This window comes from Nicotiana tabacum, chromosome 13 (genome assembly GCF_000715075.1).
Source record: "Nicotiana tabacum cultivar K326 chromosome 13, ASM71507v2, whole genome shotgun sequence".
Lineage (NCBI taxonomy): Eukaryota > Viridiplantae > Streptophyta > Magnoliopsida > Solanales > Solanaceae > Nicotiana > Nicotiana tabacum.
In genome coordinates this window covers 75,433,302-75,445,064 of record NC_134092.1, presented here as the reverse complement: position 1 = coordinate 75,445,064, position 11,763 = coordinate 75,433,302, and positions in this window count along the sequence as shown.

The following is an 11,763-nucleotide window of genomic DNA, read 5'->3' as shown; positions in this document are numbered from 1 at the left end:
GATGCTCATGCACTTGTGACCTCAGGTTTTGGAAATTTTAGAAGATGTTCGTGGTTGTACCTTATACTTATATCATTCACTTTATGTTTTGTTCATATCTCATGAATTATTAAGAGTAAAAGTATTTTATCATGGTTTCTAAACCTATCTCCGCTCTATTATTGTAATTCCTGATTTTAAAAAGTGTTATGAGCGGTTGTTTGTGTTGATGGCTTACCGTTGGCTTGCCTAACGGCAGCGTTAGGTGACATCACGGCCTATGGTAGGAATTGGACCGTGACAGCTTGGTATCAGAGCACTAGGTTCACATAAGTTTCACGAGTCATGAGTAGACCTGATACAGTTTTGCGGATCGATGTATGACATCTCTGCTTATCTTTGAGAGCCTATAGGGTATTAGAAAACTTCACTTTCTTCATTTCCTATCGTGCTATCAATGTTATTATAAGTCTAAATTTTTCTCTTATTCTCTCACAGATGGTTAGAACGCGCGCGACGGCATCTTCGGGCGGCAGAGGGGCTGCTCCCCCAGTCTTCAGAGGTTGAAGAAGAGGACAAGGGAGGGCCAGAGCTCCTGTTGGAGGATAGGGCATCATACGAATGTGTGGAAGGAATTCAAAAAGTTACTCTTAAAACTGAATTAATGTCGCATGATAGAGAAAGAAAGATGAGAAATCTATCCTAAATGTCATATAGCCTCTCAAAGATAGATATGGATGTCATCATACCATTTCGCAAGACTCTATTAGACACTTGCTCATGACTTGTAGAACCTATGAACCTAGGGCTCTGATACCAACTTGTCACGACCCAAAATCCAACTAGTCGTGATGGCACCTAACCCAACCCGCTAGGTAAGCCAATTGACAATAAACCAATTCCAATGAAATTTAATGAGACAAATAAATAAAAGAAAATATCTAAATTTTATACATTTAGCAAGGACTGGTAGTACAAATCATGAGCTTCTAAGATTTAGAGTTTACAAAGCTAGAGTAAAATAAATACATCATCTATCCGAACAAGAGGCAGATTTTTTCTAAGTCTAGAGCTATTATGAACAAGAGGCAGCTATTACCGGAACGCAGGTACGTCTTCAATGCTAGCTCCCATCATACACAGCAACATCAGCATCCAAGTCTGCACGCAAGGTGCAGAACTGTAGTATGAGTACAACTGGCCCCATGTACTCAATAAGTAACAAGCTTAATCTTAGGTTGAATGTAGCGACGAGCTGGGATAAGGGTCAGAGTCCAACTCTAATAACCAGCAACAGTGGATAACAATATAATAAAAAATGGTACGCGAAGTAACTCAGAGACATGATGCTCGGCTCATTCATAGTTACGGAAAAATAGGCATGCTTTTCAAGTATAATAGTAAATCCCAAATCTTTCACCAAAAATACCAAAAGTATGAGTAAGTTTGAAAACTGTAATTTTTCCCAAAGCTTTCAACAGGTAAATGTTTCATTTTCAAATGGCATGAGGAAAATACATCTCTATGCCTACATGTCAAGTGTGCATGTCGAATGCGATGCAACTCAGTGATAAAATCATATGCATACTCTCATAGTATCAATTCACTCAGTCCTCCCAGTCACTCAGTCCTCACAGCCACTCAGTTCTCACAGTCACTCAATCTTCCCAATCACTCGGCACTCGCACTCAGTAGGTACCTGCGCTCACTGGTGGTATGTACAGACTCCGGAGGGGCTCCTTCAGCCCAAGCGCTATAATAAGCCAATCATGGCATAAATCAAAATAACATGCTGTGGCGTGCAGGCCATCCCATAAATATCACTCACAAACATGCCCTAGGCCTCACTCAGTCATCAATCTCTCCAGTCTTTTGGGCTCACAATGTCATGAAAGATCAGCCCAAAAATAATGATGTGATGTATCAGTAAATGGTAACAGAGTCTGAGATATGATATGTAGATGAATGCGTGTGACTGAGTATGTAATTTCAATAAAAATAAGTAACTCAACAACGGAAATGACCCCAGTGGGTCCCAACAAGATAAGCATATAGCCTAGACATGATTTCTAACATGGATTACAACTCAATTACTCTAGCACGTAGAGATTTCATGGATACAAATAAGATTAGGTGACTACATAGTATCACAGAAATAATCGAGTCACAATTCACAAGGTGAATGCCCACACGCCCGTCACCTAGCATGTGCGTCACCTCAACACCAAACACATATCACATATATTTGGGATTCATACCCACCCTCAGCACCAAGTTTAAAAGTGTTACTTATCTCGAACAAGCCAAATCCAACACCGAGCAAGCCAAATGATACTCCATAAATGCCATTCCGCGCGTACCGACCTCCGAACGGCTCGATACTAGCCAAAAGCAACTCAAATACATCAAATAAAGCATAAGGAAATAATTCCAATTAATAAAGGTCGAATCATTACTCAAAAGCAAAAAATCAACCAAAAAGTCCAACCCGGGCCCGCGCCTCGAAACTCGACAAAACTTATAAAATCCGACAACCCATTCAATTACGAGTCCAATCACACTAGATTTACTCCAATACGACTCCAAATCGATGTTCAAAACTCAAAACTTCACTTTATGAAATTTTAGTCAAAACCTCCCAAATTTCACTTTTGAAATCATCAACCAATTACCAAAAATGAAGATAGATTCATGAAATATAACCCAAAATGAGTATATAACACTTATCCCAATCCATGTGGTGAAAATCACTTCAGAAATCGTCCAAATCCGAGCTCCCCAACTCAAAATATGACCAAATGAACAAATCCTTGATTTATATGCTTCCGCCCAGCTGTTCTGCCTCGTTTATCATGCCAAACGATCCCGAAACTTACTTTTGATGCCTGCAGTGGATTTCTTGTGAAATTCCAGTCAAGTTAGGCTTTTGAATCACTTCATTTGACCTTATAATGAAGGAGATATGTTAGTTTTAATATTTGCAAATAGTGCAGATTTTTAAATACGAATGCAGTGGCAATTGTGTAATTAATCTGGAAAATCTAGCAATCCAATTCTTAGTAAAATGACCATAAATTCCTCATACGATGTCGAAACTTGATGATTCCAATTGCTATAATTCTAAAATTATTATACGAATCTAATTATCCAATCAAAACAAAGATTGGAGCTCATTTGCTTAATGTGGTACCATTTATGCTTGAAGAAACGACGTCGAAACAAAATAAACGAGTGCAACACAACCCAAACCTATACGAAACACACCCGAACCCTTCGGGACCCCATCCGAACATACCAACATATCCTGTAATATAAAATGGACTTATGCGAGGCCTCAAATCACACATAACAATATCGAAACGACGAATCACACCTCAATTCGAATTTAACTGAACTTTGGACTTTCAACTTCCAAAACGCGCGCCGAAACATATCAAAACAACCTGGAATGAACCCAAATTTTGCATACAAGTCCCAAATGACACAAGGAAGCTATTCCAATTCCCAGAACCACAATCTGAATCTGATATCCTCAAAGTCATCATCCGATCAAACTTATGAACTTTCTAACCCTTCAAATTTCCAACTTTCGCCAATTAGTGCCGAATCCTTCTAGAAATATCCAATTGCAAATCTGTGTATACGCCCGAGTCCAAAATCACCATCCGGACCTAATAGAACCATCAAAACTCCAATCCGAGCTCAAATGCTAAAAAGTCAAATTTGGTCAACTATTCCAACTTAAAGCTTTAACAATGAAATTCATTCTTCTAAATCGATTCAGAACAACCTGAAAAACAAAACCAACGATTCACACAAGTCATAATACATCATACGGAGCTACTCATGCCCTCAAACTACCGAGCGAAGTGCAAATGCTCAAAACGACTGGTCGGGTCATTACAAGCATAGACCCCTATCGCTCATGCGCCAGGGTATGCCACTACTATTTATCAGACCCCAGGTGTAGTACATGCGGGTGAAGTTCAGTCAGCTGCCACGACTAGGGCAGTGACCTGACTGGCCGCGATTGTTACGGAGTAGAAGCGGCTGGATAGATTTACTAGGCTTCATGTCACCACCCAAAACACCACCTAATTATAATGGAACCTAACCCATCGTGCTAGGTAAGTCAAATAGTATAAGCTACTACAACAAAGAGAAATTATCAATATATTAATAAAATCTCAAAATTATTTAATGCAACTACCCTAAGGACTGGTAGTACAAGTCATGAACCACTATAAATTTGATTTACAAAGCTGGTAAAAGAAGTAAATACAACATCTATTTGAAGGTACAGGTCATGAGCCACTATAAATTTGATTTACAAAGTTGGTAAAAGAATAAATATAACATATGTTTGAAGGTTACATAAACAGAAATGAAATCCTATGTTACCGTGGTCAAAAGGTAGCATGAATCCGGCATGCTGGTGGGTCTCCAATGCAAGGCTTCGACATCCACAGCTACTCAGCTCCAGACACTGCACGCAAGGTGTAAAAGTGTAGTATGAGTACAACCGACCCCATGTACTCAATAAGTATCTTGACTAACCTCAGAGAAGTAGTGACATGATTTTTCAGTCAAAAGATACTCTCTAGTCAAATAACCTGTGCAATATATTAAAGACTGACAACATGAAGTATATCAGAAAAACAATAACTATAATCTCATCAAAACAGGTGATAACAATTCAATACAAGTAAAGGCTTAGCTTCAACAACAAGCCATCAAATAGAAACACACACATATGGCACCTCATGCCTACATTATCACTCACCCTCACACGGCAATGACCTCGTGCCTCAACATGAGTCACACCTGCACGACAAAGACCTCGTGCCACATTATAAACCGATTCCATATCAATTATCAAATAAAACGTTCAAGAGAACTATTCAACAATCATATATATATATATATATTAATGCATGATGATAATTTCCTCATCTCGTCAATCCGATATGCTTCCAATAACTCAACAAAATATGGGATATCAACTCTACATAGGTAAATCCATCTTGGCAACCAAATCATCAAGTAATAACAGAGGCATGGCTTAGTATATTAAATTCAACGCAACAAAACATGTAAAACAATGTATGACACACACAAGGAAATCACATGCATATTCAAGGATGTCACCCTTGTACAATTCATAAACATACATAATAAAAAAAACTACAGTCCCTCACATAACATCCCCACAATGCCACCCTTACTTCGCCGCATGCGCAAATCGCCACCCTTATTTCGCCGTACGTGCGTCACAGTAAAATGCCTCCCTTATGGCACTGCGTGCGCATAAGCCACACTTATTTCGCTGCATGCACATAACAATGAAATGCCTCCCTTATGTCGTCGCATGCGCATCTCGCCACCCTTATACTCCAAGTAAAATGCCACCATTATTTCCACACAACAACAATCAACCCACACAACATGTTTAAATGTTAAGAAATTATCACAACAATGGAAGATAATAATTTATAATCAAGAGGCATATCCTCATAAGCCATCAATAAAACGAACAAGGACATGATAACAATAAAAATGCGGATGAAGCACGACTATGGCTAAATCACTTATAGCAACCAAGTTCAAGTAGTCATACAAAAGATCACATATGTATCACAGAGTGTACACATCCCAATCAAGACACTTTACAAAAACAAGTCTGAGTGGGTGTTCATAACCTATGTGCATCTATCTCCGAGGCAAGTATAGCATATGTCTCAAGATTTTCTAAACACATTGAAAATAAGGTACTAATAGTCTCAACATTTCTCTAGCATGGTTTATGGTGCTCACAGAGTCAATTAATGGAACAATACATAGAATCACGTACAACACACAATCAAATAAAGCATAGAGTATGCTATAATCTACCCCGAGCATGAATACCCATGACACATGTATATACGCTCGTCACTCATATATACATCACCCCCGCATGTAGCAAACAATATCAATTAGTAGGAAAAATTCACTCCACTAAATCTAGGCAAGACACTTACCTCAAACAATCAATACTCTAAAAACGCTTTCCCGCATGAATCGACCCCCGAACGGACTCGAATATAGCCAAAAATAACTCAGTAACATCAAATAATGCCATAGAAAATAAGCCCAGTCAAATAAAGTGGAATCTTAAATCAAATACTCAAAGTCAACCTGGGTCCGCACCCCTGAACATGACAAAACTCACAAATTCAAAAAACTCATTCGAATATGAGTCTAATCATAAAAGTTTCATCCAAAATTGACTCCAAATGAGGGTTCGAATCTCCATTTTTCACTTTCCAAAATCATAGTCAAAATCCCCAATTTTTCTTGTTAATTCCCATGTATTGATGTTAAATCTAGTGATGGATTCATGTAAATCTCATAGATATATGTTAGAGTCACTTACCCCAAGATTATAGATGAAGGTCTAGGTTGAAACCCTCAAAATCGAGCTCCCAAGTCTCAAAAGTGGTGAAGAATGAAATAAAAATCCAAAAACCCTGTTTATATACAAACATATGATCTCCCACCATACTGACCGCACTTTTCCTAGTGTCGTCCGCACTTCCAAGTTGTGCGGCCGTAATCCATGTTGTGCGGTGGAAATAAAGCAGTAACTACACTTCTAGCCTTTAGTATAATGACCATAAAATTCTGTTCAAATGTCAATGGAAAATAATTTTATTTTCTAGAAACTAGACTCAAAGGGCTACAACTTTCACTTTTGAAACATCCTGAAATCCCTTATAGATTGAGAGATATAAGCTTCCGAAGTTAGACCAATGAACCTGTAGATTTTTTGTTGCGGCCCTCAGCGCTATCCGCACTTTGGCCACTGCACCGCACTTGGGGGTTTGCGGCCGCACTTGAGGCTATGTCTCAGCACTTTAAAAGTGCCCCCAGCCCTACAAAAAGTTCCCTCCGCACTTCAGCAGCTTCAAGATATCATCAAAGTGCCAAAATGCCCAAACTTGTTCAAAACTAACCTGAACCTCTCGGGACCCCATCCTATATTACTAACAATTACATAAACACTACCTGGACCTATACAAGGTCTCAAAACACAAACGGAAACTTCACATCAAAGTTCAAAGATGAAACCACATGTTGAACTCTCTTAGGTCCATAAACTTCTAAACTTCCAACCTAGTGTGCGATTCATGCCTAACAAACTTGGAATGAAACCAAACTTCGCACAAAAGTTCAGATAAAGTAATAAAACTATTCCAACTTCCGAAACAACAATCCGAACTCGTTTATCATCAAAGTCAACTCCCGGTCAAACTTGCCACGACCCAAACCGATGGGCCGCGACGAGCACCCGGTACCTTACTCAACCGACTACCAACATAACATATCTTTTCGTATCATACTATCATAGATAACTGAGCCGGAGAAGCTGGCGTGAGATAGGTAGAATACAACATGTAATACCAATATATACATAAGACATATGGGCCTCTGATACCACTTTTGTCACGACCCAAAGCGATGGGCCGCGGCGGGCACCCCGTACCCTTACTCAACCGAGTACCAACGTAACGTATCTTTCTCATTACATCAACATGGGTAAATGAGCCAGAAGGGTCGTATGAGGTAACAAGAATAAAACATGAGAGAACACTTAATATAAAACGACCCAACCTGATATACTGACTTATATATATGACGTACATGCCTATAAGGCCAAAATAATCACTCGTACACTGAACATAGGCCGACAAGGCCATACAATCTTTCATATACATGACATGTGTCTACAAGCCTCTCTAAGAGTACATAAACGTCATAAGGTTGGGACAGGGCCCCGACATACCAATCGATACATGGCTAAATCATACTAACCAAATGAGCAACTCCGGAGCAAATGGAGCGCACCAACATCTTCCACTGAGCTGATAACCTACTTGGAGGACTCTCAACCTGTCTATCGGGACCTGCGGGCATGAAATGCAGCGTACCCAGGCAAAAGGGACGTCAGTACTAATAATGTACTGAGTATGTAAGGAATAAAAATCAGTAAACAATAGACATGAGAGAACACATGGAGTAAAACACTCAACATGTATATCTGAATAGCTATGTGAATCATTTAATACTTATAATGTCATGCATATGCGTATAAATATCATACCATGTATGGGTATATACGTTCATAACATCATCAAGCCTCTGAGGGCATCCCATCATATCATCTCGGCCACTGTGGGCAAATCATCAACATATACCAACTAATCAGGTGGTAGTACGTATATAACGTCGTAACCCTTTCCCATATCCCATATACATATAATATACGCGTATATAACACCATATGGTCATGGGTCAATATATATGTATAAATGCATGCAATGCATAAGAAATACGTTAATAAGATTTCTCGGAATGTCATAAACATAATATGCCTGTCGGATAAACTTTATCAAATATGTATTTTTCTGAGACCCATGAATAGAAAATATAATAATAATTCACACGGGGAATCAAGAATATTTACACCCCTAGTATTTCTATCAATAGAGTCATTTATGAAAGTTGCGTATTTTGCTCGTTTCATTTGTATCATTTGGATCATGCCAAAAGGAAAGAAGAGATAGCCTTAACATACCTGAACCGATTCTCTAAGAATTTGCAATTCAAGCTTTACAGAATCAACAACCAACATTATCTAATTTTGGTATGGAATTGTTTTGCTCTTTGAGGAACTCACGACCAGCCACTCTCTAAAGTGTGAATTGAACACATGAATAACTCATTTGATTTATAATGTACACATGAATTCATTTGAAGAAACTCACGTTCTTAAGACTTAAAATTGCTCTCTTTCATTAGATGGATATGTGACTCATATGCTTAAGACTTAAAATGGCTCTCTTTCATTAAATGAATATGTGACTCATGTCTTTAAGACTTGCCAAATATGTCTAATCTTGCCACATAACATAATAACTTGAGAGTCATAATTCCTTGGGGTGGCTTGTTTCCATGTGGGGGAGGGTCTTATCTTACCCAATTCTTTAATTAATTACCTAATGATTCCTTACTTGCCTGGCGACAATCCTTCTGTAACAAGGATAACAAATTCCTTACTCACGAGGGTGACACTTAGTATAACTGGCACATACAGTCCCTTAAGATTAACTTTACTCACATTGCTTGCTTTAAGGGAAGCGTCTTCCTGAATGATCATTCTATGAATTTCTCATGAATCTTCTTCTGTCGTCCACTCTATTATCGCCGGAACGAAATCTGAAATTCTCATGATGCTTACTATTATCCAATCTCTCAGTCCCGAATTCATGTTTAGTTTATCTTGTTCACCAGCCCATACTGATTTCTATTGTTTTGGGGTCTAACTTTTCCTTCCGTTAGTCGCGTTGGAGTCACGAACTTATTTCTTGAAATGAGGATATGACTTTATGGCCTATACTTTTTTGTTGTCTCAAGGCCTGTCGCCTCTCATCTTTTCCTTCAATTGACTATAGACTCTGTAATACTGTCATCATTTTGATCTACCGTTGTCATCCATATATCATATCTTACTCATAATGCTTCATTAACTCTTTTCTTATTTCCTGCTAACATTTATGTCAATCACTTTATTCTAAAAACTCGAACAAGACATTCTTTTGCTTTTAGCTCCCCTTTGCTCCATCGAGTGGCTCTTCGGGTTGCTTAACGTTCTCGCTCTACTAGGGACGCGAGCCACACAAAGGTAATATTTATCCCTTCCAGGCTTTCCATGCCTATCTTCTAATTTTTTTTTCATGCTAATATTCATATCTAATTGTCATAATCTAGAGTGCACCATCTCGGTGCCTCACAAGGAGATCTATTAGCACCTTTGTAATATCCTTCGGAAATGTCAACTAACACAAACAATCCATTTACCATTTTGGGTTACTCTAACCCCAGCCGGATCCTAATATCCTGTCCTTTTCTTAAACTACACATATTAGCCCCCAATAGGGTATAACTGAGATGGGTGTGGCCAATTCTACATACATCTGTTACTGTTGAGGGTAAGTCACAATGCTTATATTTCTCTGCTTGAATTGTAAATACTGTTAATCTTCATTAACGAGGTACCTAGTACCCTTCTTCACCTTGCTTCTTTTACTTATTGAAGCTTGTATCTATCTTCTGAATCTCTCATTGCCTTTCAAACTAGAGGTGGATAGATATTCTTGCCTTAGGGATCCTTATCAAGAAGCTTACACGTCTTAGTACACACATGATCTGCTGAATACCTCACATTTATCCATCATAGGAATGATGCAAACTCGAGTTCCTCTAACTCAACTCTTCCACAACTATATCTCCTACCAACTATCTTTCTGGATGTAGGTATCGTCGTATTATGAATGAGATAGAGTTTAGGAAATTGAGTTCTTACAACTAAGCTCTACCACACAATCTAGAGTAAGAAGAAACAGTGATAGTCTGAAATGCCCTAAAGCCTTATCCTTATAAGTTTGGTACACGACACACCCATAAATAAGACTCTACTAGACACGGCTTGTAGACTCAATAGGACAGAACTGCTCTGATACCACTTTGGTCACGACCCAAACAGATGGGCCGCGACGAGCACCCGGTACCTTACTCAACCGAGTACCAACATAACGTATCTTTTCGTATCATACTATTATAGATAACTAAGCCGGAGAGGCTGCCGTGAGATAGGTAGAATACAACATGTAATACCAACTTATACATAAGACATATGGGCCTCTGATACCACTTTTGTCACGACCCAAACCGATGGGCCGCGACGGGCACCAGGTACCCTTACTCAATCGAGTACCAACGTAACGTATCTTTCTCATTACATCAACATGGGTAAATGGGCCAGAAGGGCCGTATGAGGTAACAAAAATAAAACATGAGAGAACACTTAACATAAAATGACCCAACCTGATATACTGACTTATACATATGACGTACATGCCTATAAGGCCAAAATAATCACTCCTACACTGTACATAGGCCGACAAGGCCATTCAATCTTTCATATACATGACATGTATCTACAAACCTCTAAGAGTACATAAACATCATAAGGCCGGGACAGGGCCCCGACATACCAATCGATACATGGCTAAATCATACTAACCAAATGAGCAACTCCGGAGCAAATGGAGCGCACCAACATCTTCCGCTGAGCTGATAACCTACTTGGAGGACTCTCAAACTGTCTATCGGGACCTGCGGGCATGAAACACAGCATCCCCAGGAAAAAGGGACGTCAGTACAAATAATGTACTGAGTATGTAAGGAATGAAAATCAGTAAACAATAGACACGAGAGAAACATGGAGTAAAAGACTCAACATGTATATCTGAATAGCTATGTGAATCATTTAATACTTATAATGTCATGCATATGCGTATAAATGTTATACCATGCATGGGTATATGCGTTCATAACATCATCAAACCTCTGAGGGCATCCCATCATATCATCTCGGCCACTGTGGGTAAATCATCAACGTATACCAGATGATCAGGTAGTGGTGCGTATATAACGCCGTAACCCTTTCCCATATCCCATATACATATAATATACGCGTATATAACGCAATATGGTCATGGGTCAATGTATATGTATAAATGCATGAAATGCATAAGAAATACATTAATAAGATTTCTCGGAATGTCATAAAAATAATATTCCTGTCGGATAAACTTTATCAAATAGGTATTTTTCTGAGATCCATGAACAGAAGATATAATAATAATTCACATGGGGAATCAAGAATATTTACACCCATAG